The sequence below is a fragment of the Nyctereutes procyonoides genome, unplaced genomic scaffold (genome assembly GCF_905146905.1).
Source record: "Nyctereutes procyonoides isolate TBG_1078 unplaced genomic scaffold, NYPRO_anot_genome, whole genome shotgun sequence".
Classification (NCBI taxonomy): domain Eukaryota; kingdom Metazoa; phylum Chordata; class Mammalia; order Carnivora; family Canidae; genus Nyctereutes; species Nyctereutes procyonoides.
In genome coordinates this window covers 50,166,388-50,173,501 of record NW_026575049.1, presented here as the reverse complement: position 1 = coordinate 50,173,501, position 7,114 = coordinate 50,166,388, and positions in this window count along the sequence as shown.

Below are 7,114 nucleotides of genomic sequence, written 5' to 3'. Positions count from 1 at the left end.
CAGAGTCATTAATAAATGGAGGGGATCTTTTTTTTTTAATAATAAAAAAAAACTAACTTAAAAAAACAAATATAAATGCATATATATATATATATATAAATTTTATTTTTACTTTTTAAAAAAAGATTTTATTTATTTATTCATGAGAGACACACAGAGAGAGAGAGAGGCGGAGACACAGGCAGAGGGAGAAGCAGGCTCCCTGCAGGGATCCCAATGCAGGACTCGATCCCAGAACTCCAGGATTACACTCCGGGCTGAAGGCAGCACTAAGCTGCTGAGCCTATAAACCGCTGCCCTATATATATATTTGAAAGGTTTTATTTATTTATTTATGAGAGACGCAGAGAGATAGAGAGGCAGAAACACAGAAACACAGGGAGAAGCAGGCTCCCTGCAGGGAGTGTGATGTGGGAATCCATGGGGATCCCGGGATCACGCCCTGAGCCAAAGGTGGTTGCTCAACCGCTAAGCTACCCAGGTGCCCCATAAATACAAGGAAAGCAAGGGGGTCCTGTCTGTCTGAGGCCTGGTGGATGGAAAGCTAGAGGAGCCTCTCGTACCAGCAAGGGGAGAGGGAGATTGTGTCGTGAGTGTGTAGGGGCACTTCCCTGACGAGAGTGCGAGCCAGCCGGCAGGAAGGCCTCCCTCTCAGGCCTGCGTCTCCCGTCTCCCGCTCAGAGGCCAGCCTTCACTGCCTCTTCACCCTACCGGATCTACCGGATCTACCGGGGCCACTCAGCCTCTCCTCACGTCATTTCCCCAGCCAACACCCTGAAAGGGTGGAAGCAGCCCCTCTTGTTTCCAGCATCAGATTCCCAGGGGAGAGGCTCCAGTTGGCCAGCTTGGATTAGGTGTCCACCCCGGGCCCCCTGCTGTGGCCAAGAGGGTCGGGGACCCCAGTCCCCAGTTGTGTGGCGTGGGTGTCATTGGGGTGGAGCGCAGTTCCTTGGATTCTAGAAAGGAGTGAAGACCCTTTGGGAATAAGGAGGGGAGGATGTCTTCACCTGCCTGCAGGAAGGGACTGGAGAGGCTTACAGAGACTTCCCCTGGAGGTAAAACCAGTGGAGAACATTCTGCAGGGCCATCCCGACACCCCTGTGTTGCGTTTCCATTCGCCAAGCTTTGCCTTTGGCCCCCATGACTCTGTCTGTCTGTCTGGAGCTGGAGCTGGAGCTACCTCAGCCCGGCCTTCCTTACAGCTCTTGCCCTCCATGGTGATTTGGGGGGATGGCACAGTGACTCTGCCCACGGATATTAGCTGAGGGCCCGGCAGGAACGAGGCGGTGAGAAGAGCAATGATTGATTTGGCGTGTTCCAGTATTTTTTATAGTATTTCCTACAAATAGGGACAGGCTTTCCCAAAGAGACCAGAGAAATTCTGGTTGGCTTTCTCCTGCCACAAGCTCAAAACTGAGACAGTATTTGGAGAACAGGGCTGCCTCCTGTCCTTTGCAAGAGAGAGAGACTGGACAGACCTGGGTTGACTTTGGGCTTGAGCTCTGAGATTGGGATATTAACACCTAGCAGTGAGGGCTGTTATGTGCATCAAATGACATGTCCAGAAGCGCTTAGAAAAGTCATGGAGCGCCGCAGTTGGAAGGGACCATGGTGTTTATCCTGAGTCCCCGCTACCTCCGTCCCCCATGGACTGCTGTGACACTGCTTCTCGAGGCCTCTGTCCTGGCTTGCCCGACCCTCCTCTGTCCCTCTCCCGTCCCACCCAGCCACCCCCAACTGCCCTCTGAATCTGGTGTCAACCAGACGGCATGGCTCTTCTTGGCTGCAAATATCTTCTGCTGTTTTCATGTGAGATTCTCTCTCCATTAAGTCACAGCATGTCAGAAGTCACAGCGCTGGTGGGGACAGCTTGTCCTCCTCCTCCCTCTGCTCTCTTTCCCTTCTTCCTCACCCTCTCCCACCCTGGCTCGCTGGACCTATGGGGGACATCTTACAGACCTGGAAGCCAAGGGCCACAGGTTGCTTGGGAGCCAGGCCCTGCCTCCAGCATCATCTCCTACCTGCTGGATGCCGCTGACCTCCCTGCAGCAGGGCTGCCCAGACTCAGGTCCCCAGGCCTGAGTTTTGAAAGCCCTACTTCCTTGAAAACAGAGTTCAAAATCTCCAAGTTCAGAATCAGTGGTTCTAAGCTGCATTTTAGAATCCCCTGGGGAACCTTTAAAAAATCTCGGTGCCGGGCAGCTCCCAGACAGATCACATTAAACTCTCTGGGGGTAGGGCTCAGACCCAGTAATTTTTTTTTTTTTTAAACACTGCCCTCACCCCACCTCAGGTGACTCTGATGAGCGGCCAAGGTTGAGGGCTACTGCTAAGATGGTATGATGGCACCAATCACCAATAATTCTGTATGGGACAAGGCAGTTTGCCTAGCCCTAGAGGTTAAAGAGGAAGGCAGGGCCCGTGTGCTAGGGTCACTTTCCAGCTACAAAGAAGAGATCGACCTATGCTAGCATCTGGCTGAGGCTGGAGGGAAGAGAACGGCACAGGGCTGGTTTGTCCGGGTGAAGCTAGAACCTGGAGTGTCATTAGGTAGAGGTTATTCTGGGTAGAAAGGATCATAGGAGCCTTGAACCCGGGCACTTGTCACCAGGCTGACTCTTTACCAGGCTTCTCACAGACCTTTGGTTTTGCCCCAGGACACAGCTGCAGGCATGCAGACCCAGCAGGGCCCAAAGGCCAGGGCCTGGGCTCTAGGTTCAGGGCTGCAGGGATGGGGTGGGCTTGCGGGGACCAGCACCAGAGACGCAGAGCCTGGTTGGCCTTATCTGCAGCCTCCCTAGAGAAGAGACAACCCTGGATGGCAGGAGGAGCCAAGTCTGCACCCACAGAGGCTAGGAGATCAGGGAAGCAAGGGCGGGAGCGAGATGGGACACTGAGATAGGGGAGGCCTGGAGGTGGACACGAGGAGAATCATCTCCCAGGGGGCACTCCTCATGGCCTTGTTAACCACACTATTGGCCTAATCAGCACCAGAAAAAGGTGTTACCCAGGCAGGGGCATGCCTGTTTAGGCTTCTAATCCCCACCCCCTCCCAGGCTGGACATGGGAGCCCGACTGCAGAGTACCCCTGAGCCCATGTGCCCATCCCTGTACCTGGGGTGGCTTTAACCAAACTGTCTGCATTAGTTTCCTGGGACTTTTCCTACAGACTTTGTTGCTTCCAACAACACAGACTTACCGTCTTAGAGTTCTCACTGGGCTCAAGGGTTGGTTCCAGAAGGAGCCTCCTTTGAGAGGCTCTGGGTGGGGCGGGGGGGGGGGGGACTGTCTCCTTGTCTTTTTCAGCTTCTAGAAACCACCCACCTTCCTCTGCTCATGGCTTCTTCCTTCAAATCACTCCTGTTCCCAGCACGCCTACTCCTGACTCTGACCCTCCTGCTTTCCTCTTGTGAGGATCCTTGTGATTATATTGGGTTCACCCGATCCAGAAATTCTCCCCTTCTCAGGAGTCTTAATAATCATGTTTGCAAACTCCCTTTACCACATAGGCCAACAGGGTGCCTGGCTGGCTCAGTCAATAGAACATGCAGCTCTTGATCTTAGGGCCATGAGTTCAAGCCCCATGTTGGGTGTAGAGGTCACTTAAATAAATAAACTTTAAAAAGAAAATCTTTAAAAACCATGTAGGAGAATGTATTCACAGGTCCTGGGGATTAGGACATGGACACCTTTGGTGGTGGGGGCATTATTCATACCTTCACTCTATCTAACCTGTAGCTGGGTAGGGAGTGAGGTATCCTTCTGCCAGAAATACTTCCCCCACCCTACCCTTGGCGTGCTAACGCCAAGCACCCTCCCCCTCATCTTCCTGAGGTGGGTTGGGTGCTTCTCATAAATGCCCCGGCAGTCCCCAATGCTGGCCTGAGGCCAAAGTTGTACTGTGGGCTCCAGGATCATAGAGTTGGGGCCTACTGGGGCATCGGTGAATTTCCCAGTGCCTGGCACAGTGTTAGCATATAGTAGATGCTCTGAATACTGTATGTGCTCCAAGGTACACAATTATCCTTTAGGGAATGGACAAGCCTTATATAAAATATGTTATGGAAGCTCCTTGGATTATTTTGGACCATGAAGAATTATTTAGGGAATGGCTATTAGCCTGAATAGCCTGAGTCGTTGCTGGCATTGTGTGCGGACAGAAATCATCTGATGAAATAAGTTTTGAAAAAGAGGAGGTAAACTGAGTACTGATTTAGAAATCATTCCTGGAGGGTTGGTCTTAAGGTTGCAGGTGTTAGACATTATAAACCAGCTCTCTCTAGATCACTTAAGAGGCAACTGTGTTAAAAATTGCATAAAGAGAAGTGGGGTTGGGCAGAGGGGGGATCTCCCCTAATGTTTCACAAATGGTACTTATAGCCGCAGATAAAATCTCCAGTGGCCACATTATTCTGGGATTTTAAAAGCGCCCTCTTTTTTATTATTATTGTTCTAAATATTTTATTTATTTATTTATTTATTCATGAGAGACACACACACAGAGAGGCAGAGACATGGGCAAGCAATGCGGGACTCGATCCCAGGACCCTGGATCATGACCTGAGCCAAAGGCAGGTGCTCAACCACTGAGCCACCCAAGTGCCCGCCCCCTTAGGCTTTAATTTACCTGAAATCAGAGCCACGGCGGCTTCTCACTCTACAATTTTTGGTCAAATATCAGAAAGGCATCTGATCAAGAGCGCTGCCCGTGCCAGCGGCTTCACGCTGTGCTGGGCCCCATGGGGCCGGAGGAGGAGGACACGTACCTCCTGTCCAGGAGAGGAGAGAGGACAGAAGGTTACATAGAAGCCATCAAAGGCCAACAGAAGGGGTGAGGGACAGTTCTCTCAGCCCCGTGGCTTCGGTCTTTTCAGCTACCGCCACCCCACCAACTGCTTCTCCCTTCCTCGACCCCACAGTCGTAGGGCAGCGGCCAGACCCTCTGCAGGCGTTCGCAGCGGCAGTGCCACGAAGGGCAAAGAGAGGCAAACGGAAACTAAGGAGACATGACAACCAAGTGTAGTATATGGTTCTGGGCTGGACAAAAACAATGCTACACAGGACACGAGTGACAAACTGGCATATGGCTGGGATTGGGGTAAAAGAGCGTGTCAGTGTTAAATCTCATTTGTTCACCGTGCGGTGCTTACGTAAGACAGTGGCCTTCTTCCTTCGCAAGCTCACTGATGGCGCATGATGTAGGCAACCGATGCTCAGATGGTTCAGAAAAAAGTAAGTGACAGTACATGGTTTTGAGAGAAGTCCACAGTGACAGGGAGGAAGAGAATAAGAGTGGGAGAGAGTGAGTGAGAACAGGAGAACTGTGACAGCCAGCACCAGTCTGGGACCCCCTGCCATGTCACAGGCTGTGGGCCAGTCCACGGAGGAGGAGCCCACCCGTGGTGCAGGCAGCTGGCAGGAGGGCAGTGGCATCACGTGGCCCAGCACGCAGCTCCTGAGGTGAGCCTGTCACGTTTCCGGGCTGCCTGGCATCTTCTGAACCCCCTTGCTAGTTGGGGACCTTCCAACCTTTTGAGTGACCTCCGCTTAAGGAGTGTCCTCTCCGGCCTCAGAAGGGGCGAGAGCAGCAGGCAGCACCGGGCATCACTCATTCCTCCTCCCCGAAGCCGGCTTCCAGCCCCTGGGGCCTGCGCATGGTCCCCCGTGACCCTGCGGTGGAGGACCCCCAGCGATGCACATTTCCATGGATCCCAGAGGGGCCATCCCTCTGCTGCGGTGGTGGCACTTCTGTGGCTCTCTCTCAAGGTCCAGTGAGCTGGTGCCGTGCCGAGTCCTCAGAGGGGAGGCGGTGGGAGGAAGGCGGGGTCTGAGGCCAGGGCCTAGGTTCCCAGGCACCATAACCTCTCCCCCTTTCATGCGGACAAAAGCCACCTCCCAGGGTGGTTGACCATCAAGGGAGCGACGACAGGTGTATATACATTGAATAGTCCTAGTGGCTGCCACCTTCATTCCCAGAGATGGGCAGTTAGTGGAGTTGTGCCTCTGGACCCGGGCTGGGTGCCGCCTCCGTCCTAGACGCCGGATTGTGGCCTCAGGTCTGTGCAGGCAGTTCCCGCACTAGGGCCCGGAGACGGCCCCCTGGTCTCTCTCCTGCTGCTACCTCCAGGGCTCTCTGTCCCTCGCGACTGGAAGAGTCTGATAAAAATTCCAAGGACCTGCTGGCAGGGGACAGGGAGCAGGATGCTGTCCCCATGGCGGTCTTCCTGGCCTCCGCAGTCCTAGGATCAGCAGCACGGGGGTGGCCCCACACGCCACTTGTGTGTGAGGCTCCCTGATGATGGGCTGCCATCAAGCCTGGCAGCATGGGCTGGGGGAGGTTTGTTTCCTTGGAAGCTTCCCAAGGCCGAGAAATATTTGCATGGTGATGACATCCGAGCGCCCAGTGGGGGGAGCGAACGCAACAATGAGGACTTTGCTATCGGAAAGGAGTCTGGGTGTTGGTGGCTGAAATTCCATTCATATTTATGCCTGTAGATAAACACTATTAATACTGAGGGGCTGTGTCCCAGAGTGTGCCACGGGTGCCGGAGGTCCCGACTCCAGCCCTTGTTCTGGCACCGTGGATGGGACACAGGGTGTGTGTACGAACAAGGGGTCTGCAGATGGGAACTGGGGGTCAGGAAGCGGCCTGGGTCTCCCCTACTGCCCGGCTCTCCTACATCTGACCAACTGAGGTCAGCTGGCATCAGGAGTAGGAAGGCCTCCCCTCCCTCCCTGCTCTTCTTTGTAGGATGAGCTTTCTAGACCTTTCTCCAGGGCTGGCAGACAAGGGACACCACCTCTGACCTCAGGCAGTCTTTAATTGTCACTGCAAGCTTGGGTCCTGGTGCTGGGGGTGAGGGTGTGAAAGAAGTCATTTGATACTGATGGTTAAATCACTGTGTTTTCCAAAAAGTATCACAGTGAAAGAAGCTGGGCACCCAGCAGCTCCCCAAAAGGCCCTTCCTCTCAGGAGCAGCAGGACCATCCCCTGGGCCGAGGGTGGGTGGAGGAGGCCAGACCTCTGTGAGGCCACCGGAGTGGGGCGTTCTCGTGTAGGCCAGGCCAAGCTCTGGGGGCAGCCTCTAGGGCAGCTCTCCACGGGGGTGGCTGC